At 38.9% G+C, this 8986-nt stretch overlaps 1 long non-coding RNA gene across 2 annotated transcripts; it reads left to right on the top strand.

The window, feature by feature from the left end:
• Positions 1–3502: 3502 nt before the first annotated feature.
• On the top strand, positions 3503–8212 carry LOC106924106 (uncharacterized). Of its 2 annotated transcripts, XR_015762522.1 has the most exons (3): positions 3503–4361; positions 4435–4656; positions 7744–8212. It is a non-coding gene; the product is annotated as an uncharacterized LOC106924106 (long non-coding RNA). The 2 variants fall into 2 exon arrangements; XR_015762521.1 differs by having other exon boundaries at positions 3503–4656.
• Positions 8213–8986: the final 774 nt, after the last annotated feature.

Here is an 8986-nt window from a genome sequence, read left to right as displayed (position 1 = left end):
CACAAATGCATAAAACATGAAAACACGCTTCTCTGAAGTACCGCTAGGTGGCGACATATTCTGGGTCCAGTTTGGCGAACATCATCTTCTTGTGGTTGCATTGAAATCAACGTGTTCATGGAAACGCCGTTTATTATCTGCAGACGCACTGATACACGACTAGTAAAATTCATGGATGTTGGCCATTTGATTTCAACCAAATATTCATGTAGTTATGTCTGAAAAAAGAGGATCTGACTCTTTTGCATGAATCTGTTTTTCGCTCATCATTTAATTGGTTCACTTGCATGCGACCATACACGTTAAAATTATATCCCATATTCCCCGCCAACGCAGCTCCAAAACACGCACCGACGCACCGAAGAGCTCCATTCCCATTGGTTATCTTCAACCTACAGACCGCGTGGCGTCAGCAAAGGGAGGAGGAAGTGTAAGGGGAGAAAAGGCAGCAGGGAGGTGAGAGGGGACCACTGTGAGTCTGTCAGGGGGGAACATCTCAGCCTCAGGACCGGAGACCGAAGCGCACGTTTGTTGGACACGGGGCGGATGAAAAGGTTCGCCATCCGCACGGAGCATCCCGCTCTCTGACGGAAACCAGATCCTCCTGATGTGGTTAGCGGGAAGATGTCTCACTCACAGCCCCATTATGCAGCCGTGCCGCAGATGATGAGAGGGAGGGGGGGATTATCGATCTGATCCACGCCGGGACTCACCTGTCTGTCAAAGCAGGTGTGGACAGAGAAACTGGAGGCTGGAGAAGCGCCCTGTGGATGTTTTTATCTCCTGGATGCAAAGGACGCTTCGACAAACCCTGAAAAGTGAGCTGTTTGGATTATGTGGTTTTTATTATTGTTCCCATGCGTTTAAATTTACGTAGACATGTCTTTTACTCCCAGATGTATCAATTTGAATTATGTTTAACATGTTTCGCCTACTGGGTGGTGTGTAAATTTTTCATTTTTTTATTTTGGATCTGATATTTGAGTTACGGTTTGTCCTGTTTAACAAAGACAACGTTGGACAATTCAAAGAAACCCAGCAGGCCTTTTGTGTTTTATTGCTCTCTTTCAATAACGCTAACTTTGCACCAAGAGCCTGGCAATTATAAACGCCACTTTATTTAAGCAAAGTCAACACTTACAATGTGGCCTGTTGCGGAATTTTTTGTCATTGTACGATTGGCGGAAATTTCTTTATTTGCTGATATTTGTCAGTGTTTTCACTCAGCAAAGAAAGTGACGCAGCCGTTGTTAGTGCATCTATTCTCCAATTAAAACATCTGACGTCAGACGCTCTGACCTAAAGAAGCGTCAGATCATCATGAGGTTAACTTTATGAGTTTACATTTGTAATCTAAAGCTGTGCAGGGGAATGACTGTGCATTAAAGCAGATGAATATTTTTAAGGGTGAAAAGTTCATGATTCTACAAACCAATACGGCCTTATGTTGAAATGTCATTATTGGTTAAATTAATGGCAGCAATAATTAGAAATGCTTAAAAAAATCATTGTGAAGAGGTATTGAAACAGGATTAATTGATGGAGTTCAACTTTAATGTGGATGATTTCAGATTTTATTTCAACAGTTTAGCAGTACAATACTACTACTACTACTACTACTAATAATAATAATAATAAATCCAGTCACTACAAGTTTTGTTCTGTTCCTGAAACTGAGATTTTCACCAATAATTGTAGTGCTTCTGTATTTAATTTTTCCTGACAGAATTAACTAATAGGCTCAAACCTGCAGTAACATCGTTCATTCTGTGATTTTCCCAGGAAGCCTCAGTTTTTCCAGTTTGCTGCTCTGACGAATGAAGGAGCCTGTTCCTGTCTTTGGTTATCTAGCTGTATGAGTGTAAACTCTCCATCATAAAGCTAGATAACCGAAAGTAGGAATGACCTCCAAGGCTTCGGACCCTTTAGCTCATGTGAGAGGAAACCTGGGAAAAGGGAAGAAGCATCACATGATGGGTCCAGGTAGGTCTTAATTTGTAGTATCGATAAATAAATGAGTGATTATTTGTCTACGTGTGTGTTGAAAAGAATAGTATATTTGTATGTATAATTTTCTCTCTTTTTTATGTCAAAATAAAAGGTTGTGATTGAAACCAATTGGAAACTAAAACCCTTTTCTCCTTCTTGATTATTGGAAGGTTACACAACAAACTAGCCGGAAAACTGCAACAGTTGAAATTCCTTAATGTCTCAACCTGAATGTTTTAAGCAACCTATTCCTGTCAAAACGTGTGTGTGTGTGTGTGTGTGTGTGTGTGTGTGTGTGTGTGTATATATATATATATCTATATATATATATATATATAGAGGTCAGCCTCCATCGCTGTGAGGAATACTCCAGGTTGTATGTTTCTGACTCATTCTGACCTCACTGCTATCTTTAAAATCATTGTGCTGCATTAGACCAAAAATGAATGTTTTTTGGTTCATGATGATTATTTTTAATATTAAAGCCTGATGAGCGAATTCAAATGCTTCCTGCCTTGGGTTTCTCCCACGGTGAGATCTTCCTCACTAGGGACTTTAGCTTCCCACTAATTATTCGAGTCACATTTCTGGGGCCTCTCAAAGGCCAGTCTGTGAGTCACTGCAGAGCTGCCACTGAAAGCTGAACAAAAACTGACAAAGCTGGTATTTTGATGTGACATTTTGATCATGTGATTCATCCCTGTGGTTTTCCCTCTCAGAAGGTTCACAGCGATTTTACACTGCTAATGGCTGATAAATTAGATTATTCTATTAAAATCTGCTTGTCATCAGTTCAAATTAATGTTGTGCTAAATGGTTATAAAGAAAATAAAGATACATGACTGCAGTGTATGGCTCCAATGTGACATAATGTGAAAGAGCTCAAAGAAAAAATACACGCAAGGCACTGATGTCCTATGAAAGAAAGAAATTATTATATTCTTGCTCATGTCTTTGTTTGTTTTGTTGTGTTTTTTTTTAATCCAAAGACTGTTGGCTTCTTAACAAAACTTGTGTAAATTTGTTTTTAAAATAGTTTTAAGATGCAGATAATTGCTAGGGATATAAAAATAAATCAGAAATGACACTCGAATGTTCCCTTCCTGAATACTTTTCAAACGATTGAGTCTTTTCAAATCTATTTTAAATTGCACTGCTTACTTTTTACATCTCATTAACAACAATTGTAAATGTATTTTTGAAACACAAAACAAGAATAACTGAAATAAAGGGAGAACAAAAACAGCAATATTGTTGCTTATACAGTTCTTGTTCTGGTAAATTAACTGTCTTTGCTATTTTCAAGTTATTTTGTTTTGCTTGTTTTTTAGTTATTTATTTGAAATTTTATTGGAAGAAGAATGGAGGTGAAAAGAAAAATGTATTTTTTATTTTACACAATCTTTTTGAAAGTTGCAAAGAAAGGAAAGATGTCTACTGCAGAAACTGCTTTTATTAAAAATACATAACAAATTTAACAATTTAAAAAATGGATTTTTTTAATTGTCCCGTATTTAAATTTCCACTGATCAGATCTTAAAAACTTCTTACTCTGTTTTTCTTTAATTACAAATGTCTAGTTTTGACAGATTTTTTTCATATTCGTATTTGTTTCTTTCTTTCTTTCTTTCTTTCTTTTTTTCTCGTGAATAAATGTGAGGATAAATATAAAACATGCGGCGCGGGAAAGCGTTTCTAACCCATGGCCTAAAAGCCTGAGCTCAGGTCAATAAAGTACGGCACGATCCTGCAAAGTGAGTGCTGTAAACAAAGCAGTGTTCTTCATCATTCTGCTTTGGAAACTGTAAACTGGAGATACTGGAGCAGTCTGGAGGCGGAGATCCTGGCCGCGGCGCGCAGGACTGTTTCAGCCCGTTTATCTGACGCAGATTTGTGGGTTTCTCCTGCAGATCCCACCACGAGGGACAAAACGCTGCCAAGAAAACCCAAAAAAACCCAGGACTGCCTGACAACGGTGTAAAATAAAGGAAACAAACTCCAGCCGATAATGAAAAGGAGCTGGGCTCATTAACATAATTGCATAGAAACTGGGAGCAGGCCTGTTTAAAGGCGCAGCGGCGGCGGCTCGCTGCATCACCAATCACACAGCTTCATGCTTTAAAGCTTTACACTCAAATTCACTGCGAAACCTTTTTTTTTTTTTTTTTTTTTTTTTTTTTAGTCTTCCTAGCAATGACTTTACTTTTTTGTTTCTATCACGATTCAAATATAGCTCGTTTTAGCTGCTTGGAAACATAATGGGGGGACTGTTCCTTTATTAGGAAGCCGGCTCTAATTAGCCATGCAGCCTGGGGGAGGGCTTACAGCGAAGCTGCTAATGAGCGATGCACACATACCTGCCTCCAAATGAAGTATGTAATTTCTTAACGTGTAGATTTCTGTCATCAAGATTTATTCTAACGCCATGTTTGTAATTGTTTGTAGATTTATCAAATCCTAAACCACTGGGTTTTAAAGAGAAGAAAACGGCCTATAAACGCCTTACATTCACCTGCAGCTTTGACTGAGTCTGTGCTCTGGGTCGGTGTTTGGTGCTGCAGCTGCAGGAGACCTGTTGGTAAACACACTGTCCAGGGCCCACATTATAATTCTGATCCTGGCTTCTCGCCACAATGGCTGCTTTTGTGAAAGGAGCACTTGACAAAGGTCTGCCACTTCTCCTTTCCTGTGTGTGTGTGTGTGTGTGTGTGTGTGTGTGTGTGTGTGTGTGTGTGTGTGTGTGTGTGTGTGTGTGTGTGTGTGTGCGTGTGTGTGTGTGTGTGAGAAAGAGAGAGGCTGGTGCAGTAAACACTGGGCACAGGTGGGAACCTCAGTCCAGACCAGACAGCAGATGCTTGCAGTAGAACAGCAGCAATCAGAGCAGTTCCTGGAAAGTTGTTCCTTTGTGTTCCTGCAACTGCCTGTGTGTGCGTGTGTGTGTGAATGTGAAGAAATGTGGTGTTTTATAGCAGAGATACTAAAGCAGAATGTGTTCAGTGTGAAAAACGGCACCTTCCTTAATATCTTAGTTTAATTCTTACATAAACATTTCTCAGTACTGATAAAGAAAACTTGTTCAGTATTATGTTGGTATATTAGATTTTACTAATTATTTTTTTGCAGAAAGCTTTAATTCCAGAGTTTAGTAGCCTTTTAAACAAGAAATTGTTTTTTTTCTTTTTTGTTGTTTTTTTTCTTTTTTTTTTTCAAATGCAAACCACAGATAATGTAATGGTTCCACTGCAGGATGATTGTGGTCCAAATATCAGTACAGGAACTTCAGAGTAACGATGACAGCGAGCTTCTCTCAGGCAGGACTCTCCACCTCCGTTTCCCTTTTTTCCAAAAAAAAAAAAAAACCCCACTGCAGCTGTGATCCCATCTTAGTCTGGGGATAAACATGATTATCCTGCTATGGCTTGTTCTTGGCTTTGTAGCAGCGACAGGGGACCTTTGAGAGCGCCAGTTTTCCCATGGTTGAGTGGGTCTGAGCAGCTAAACCCCTCATGTGGACCAGTCGCAAAATATGAGCTTTAAACCAGAGCAAACAGGCAGACAATGCTGCATCTGTAGAGACATGCAGCTATTGAGCTGCAGCTTCTTAAAGCATTTGTCTCTAAAGATCCTGCTGATTTGATGTTGATCTTTGAGTGTGTGATATATTTCACAAGTTACCAAAAAGTAATCAACCTTTGAAATAGTTTTAGTAACTACCAAATTCCTTTCTTTTCTGGTTCTTTCTTCATAAAGGAAACACAAGCGGGCCATAGAAGTTATAAATTTAAGAGGATGGAGTCATCAAAAAGTCTTCTTTTTCTCCAGTATGCAAATTGTTAATTTACAGTACATAAAAATATTTTTAATTGATGGAAAACAATGAAATTGGATATTTAGAGCATTTCAACACCAGAAAATGGAGAAAAAAAAATCCAAAAGTTGAAGTCAAGTTATAATGAAAGTGCAGGTAAAATATTAATTTTGCATATTGCTTCTGTTTAATTGGAAACCAAAAAATATAACTTTTGCAATATTGTGTTATATAGTAATGCAGTAAAGCAAAAAAAAAAAAAAAAAACATCTTAAAACACAGATTTCTCTATTTTTGAGATGCCCAGAAGAGCCTTGAATAAAATTAAGAAAAAATTTCAAATAAACCCACAAAAACAGAATTTGTCTAAATTCTGTATCATGTGTTTCCTAAAGTTTCCATATTTTTATGTTATTTGTATCAAAGCCAAAGTTGTGCAAAAATAAAATATAAAACAGAAGGTTTTAACGTATTTAATTCTATCTTCACTGTTTCTGCAGCTTTTGTCCAGAAGTTTTTTTCTTTGTGTTTGATAAATCACAAAAAATAATAACATCCACAGTCATATAAAGTTTGTCAGATGAAACTAACCAAAATAAAACAGTTCCTCATTCACAAATGAAGAACAACGATTCAAATTAATAACATTAAAACCGAGTCATTTAGAGCAACTTTTTCCCAGGAGAGAATTTCCATTTCAACCCGCCGGTCGTTCATTATGACAGTCAAGTTCAAGTTCAGAGGAGCAGAAACGTCTCGACTCTTCAGACTCTGCCGTCGCTCCACCTTAACACTCCCCTCCTTCTGCGCTCTGCGATGACTCCGTGGCGTTACCATGACACAGAGGCTGTGGTGTTGTTATGGCAGCGGGCTGGACGGCCCGGCTATGCGCTGGTGAAAAGGACAGCCTGTCAGAGAGACCAAGAGAGACTCGGGGACCCCCACCCCATCACAACCCAACAGCTGGGCACAGTCCCCCACCTCCCTGCCACCTCCTCTTAGAGCTACCCACCCTCAGGCTTTTCAAACAGCACCCAGGCCCTGGGAACAACTAAACATTTCACATTCATCATTCTCTCTCTCTCACACACACACACATACACATACACACACACACATCTCAACCTGCTCCTAAATCAACTATTTGTCCCTAAAATCCAGCCCCTAATGTAATGTCACACTTCACCTTCAGCCATAACACTCCCACACACTGAAATCCTCTTTGTCTTTTCTTTCTACCACCTGCGCTCCGTAATAAATATTTCAAATTCGAAACACATAAAATTTGAACAAGGCTGATATTTAAGTCCTTTTACTAACTCACTCTGTGTGTGTGTGTGTGTGTGTGTGTGTGTGTGTGTGTGTGTGTGTGTGTGTGTGTGTGTGTGTGTGTGTGTGTGTGTGTGTGTGTTTGTGGGAGCAAAAGAGATTTAGTTGAGATCTCATTCAAGTTTGAGCTTGAAAGGCTGGACATTTGCATAAACTGCATGCTGTCTGAGGGCCTGTGTGTGTGTGTGTGTGTGTGTGTGTGTGTGTGTGTGTGTGTGTGTGTGTGTAGGGGGGGAGTGTCTCTGAGAAAAGATATGAGAGAACATGAAGAAAAACGGGGGACAGCAGAATCCTGCCTTGTGAATCTGAAGAAGAAAGAGGAGGTTTGAGTAACAGAGAGGGTGAAAATTGGTAGAGAAAGAGACTTACCATGTCCCCCCAATGGGATTAAAATGTCCTGGACCCTTTTTTTTTTACGTATAATTTGGTGAATCTGGCAGCAGCATGGCTACGGGGCCGGGGTGGCCCAGGGCTCATATGAACAGACAGGAGCCATGCGTAAAATATGCTAGTTTTGTTTGCGTCAACTAACTTATTTCTGCATGCTGGCAAACGACGATTATTCCTACCAAGTTAGATAATTTGCACTAAAAGCTTTTCCTCCTTTTGTTCTGTAGCTAAAACAGCGATGAGCCTCAACCCAGCCATGGTTCAGAATGAGAGGATCAGCACATCTTCCACCAACACGCTGGGATCTGACGGCTCGTCTGAAGGTGACGAACACATGGAGCCGAACTCAGACTGAACTGTTCAAACAGCCAGTAATATAAAGACGCAAAGATGTAGCGAAGCTTGTAAAGTTAGTTATGTATAATTTTTCACGTGAAATGTGATAATGCAGGTTTATTGCTGCAAAATATATTTTTTTAAACTATTAGATTAGCCTGGACGACTTAAAATCATGTTCGATAGAAGAAAATATGTGTCTTCAGGCTCAACTTAGATAACTTTTATATTTAAATGGTGTTAATAGACGTGATATCCTTTTTTTTTTTTTTCAAAACAAAATGCTGAAAAGTGGATTGTTTATAATGTAATGCAAGCTGTCCAGTTATTCATGTCTTCAATAAAACAGACTAAAACTAACAGTGTAGGTGTGATTATTCCTGGTTTTACAGGCATCATGAAGCTGGTTTGCATCAGCACCTTGGACAGAGGCAGACAGAAAAGTGTTGCAGGTTTTGAGCCAAAGAGCTCAAAGATGAACAACAGAGCAAGAAATGACAGATCCTTCATGCCAAAGTGTGTGAAGGCATTTGTTACATCACTGGGATGATTCACATATAAAAATCAAACGTAACAAGAGTCGAAAAGGGTCCATTTAGTTATTACAGACCTCATCATATCTACACTGGTAAGAAATAATAATAATAAAAAAAAAATTCTTATTCCATCAGTAAATGTAACCAGGAAGGAAATCTGTGACAGCTCTGGTATTAGTCTTTAACGTGTCGCTGCTTAAAGTTCAGACACCATTATTATCCTGCTGCTGGTCAGAAGGTCTTGACCTTTTGGTCTGCTGGGACACAAGTTGACCTGAGACAAACCAAGACACGTGCGCTTCATGCAGAGAGACTCATCTTATTCAAGCAACTGTTAAAAGTGAAAATATTAAAAAATAAAATACAACAGCCAAGCTTTAAAGCAAAAGAGGTGACTTTTTGATAGCACTTTGAGGGTTTTAAGTAAATTTCTCCAGAATTTAGGAGTAACAACTGGATCCGCGATGTGTTTTTTATTTGATTCGGGTTGGTATGGTTTAATCTATTGGCTTTATTTTAGATTTTTTTTCTCATTATGTTTAGAATTAGAGATCTTTATGTTTTAGAGAGAATTAGAGATCACACACAGCATTTGGTT

This window comes from Poecilia mexicana, unplaced genomic scaffold (assembly GCF_051168715.1).
Source record: "Poecilia mexicana isolate PSO_F unplaced genomic scaffold, ASM5116871v1 scaffold_3, whole genome shotgun sequence".
NCBI classification, from domain to species: Eukaryota; Metazoa; Chordata; class Actinopteri; order Cyprinodontiformes; family Poeciliidae; genus Poecilia; species Poecilia mexicana.
Note: the sequence above shows the minus strand (reverse complement) of the source record. Positions and strands in the feature narration are given on the sequence as shown.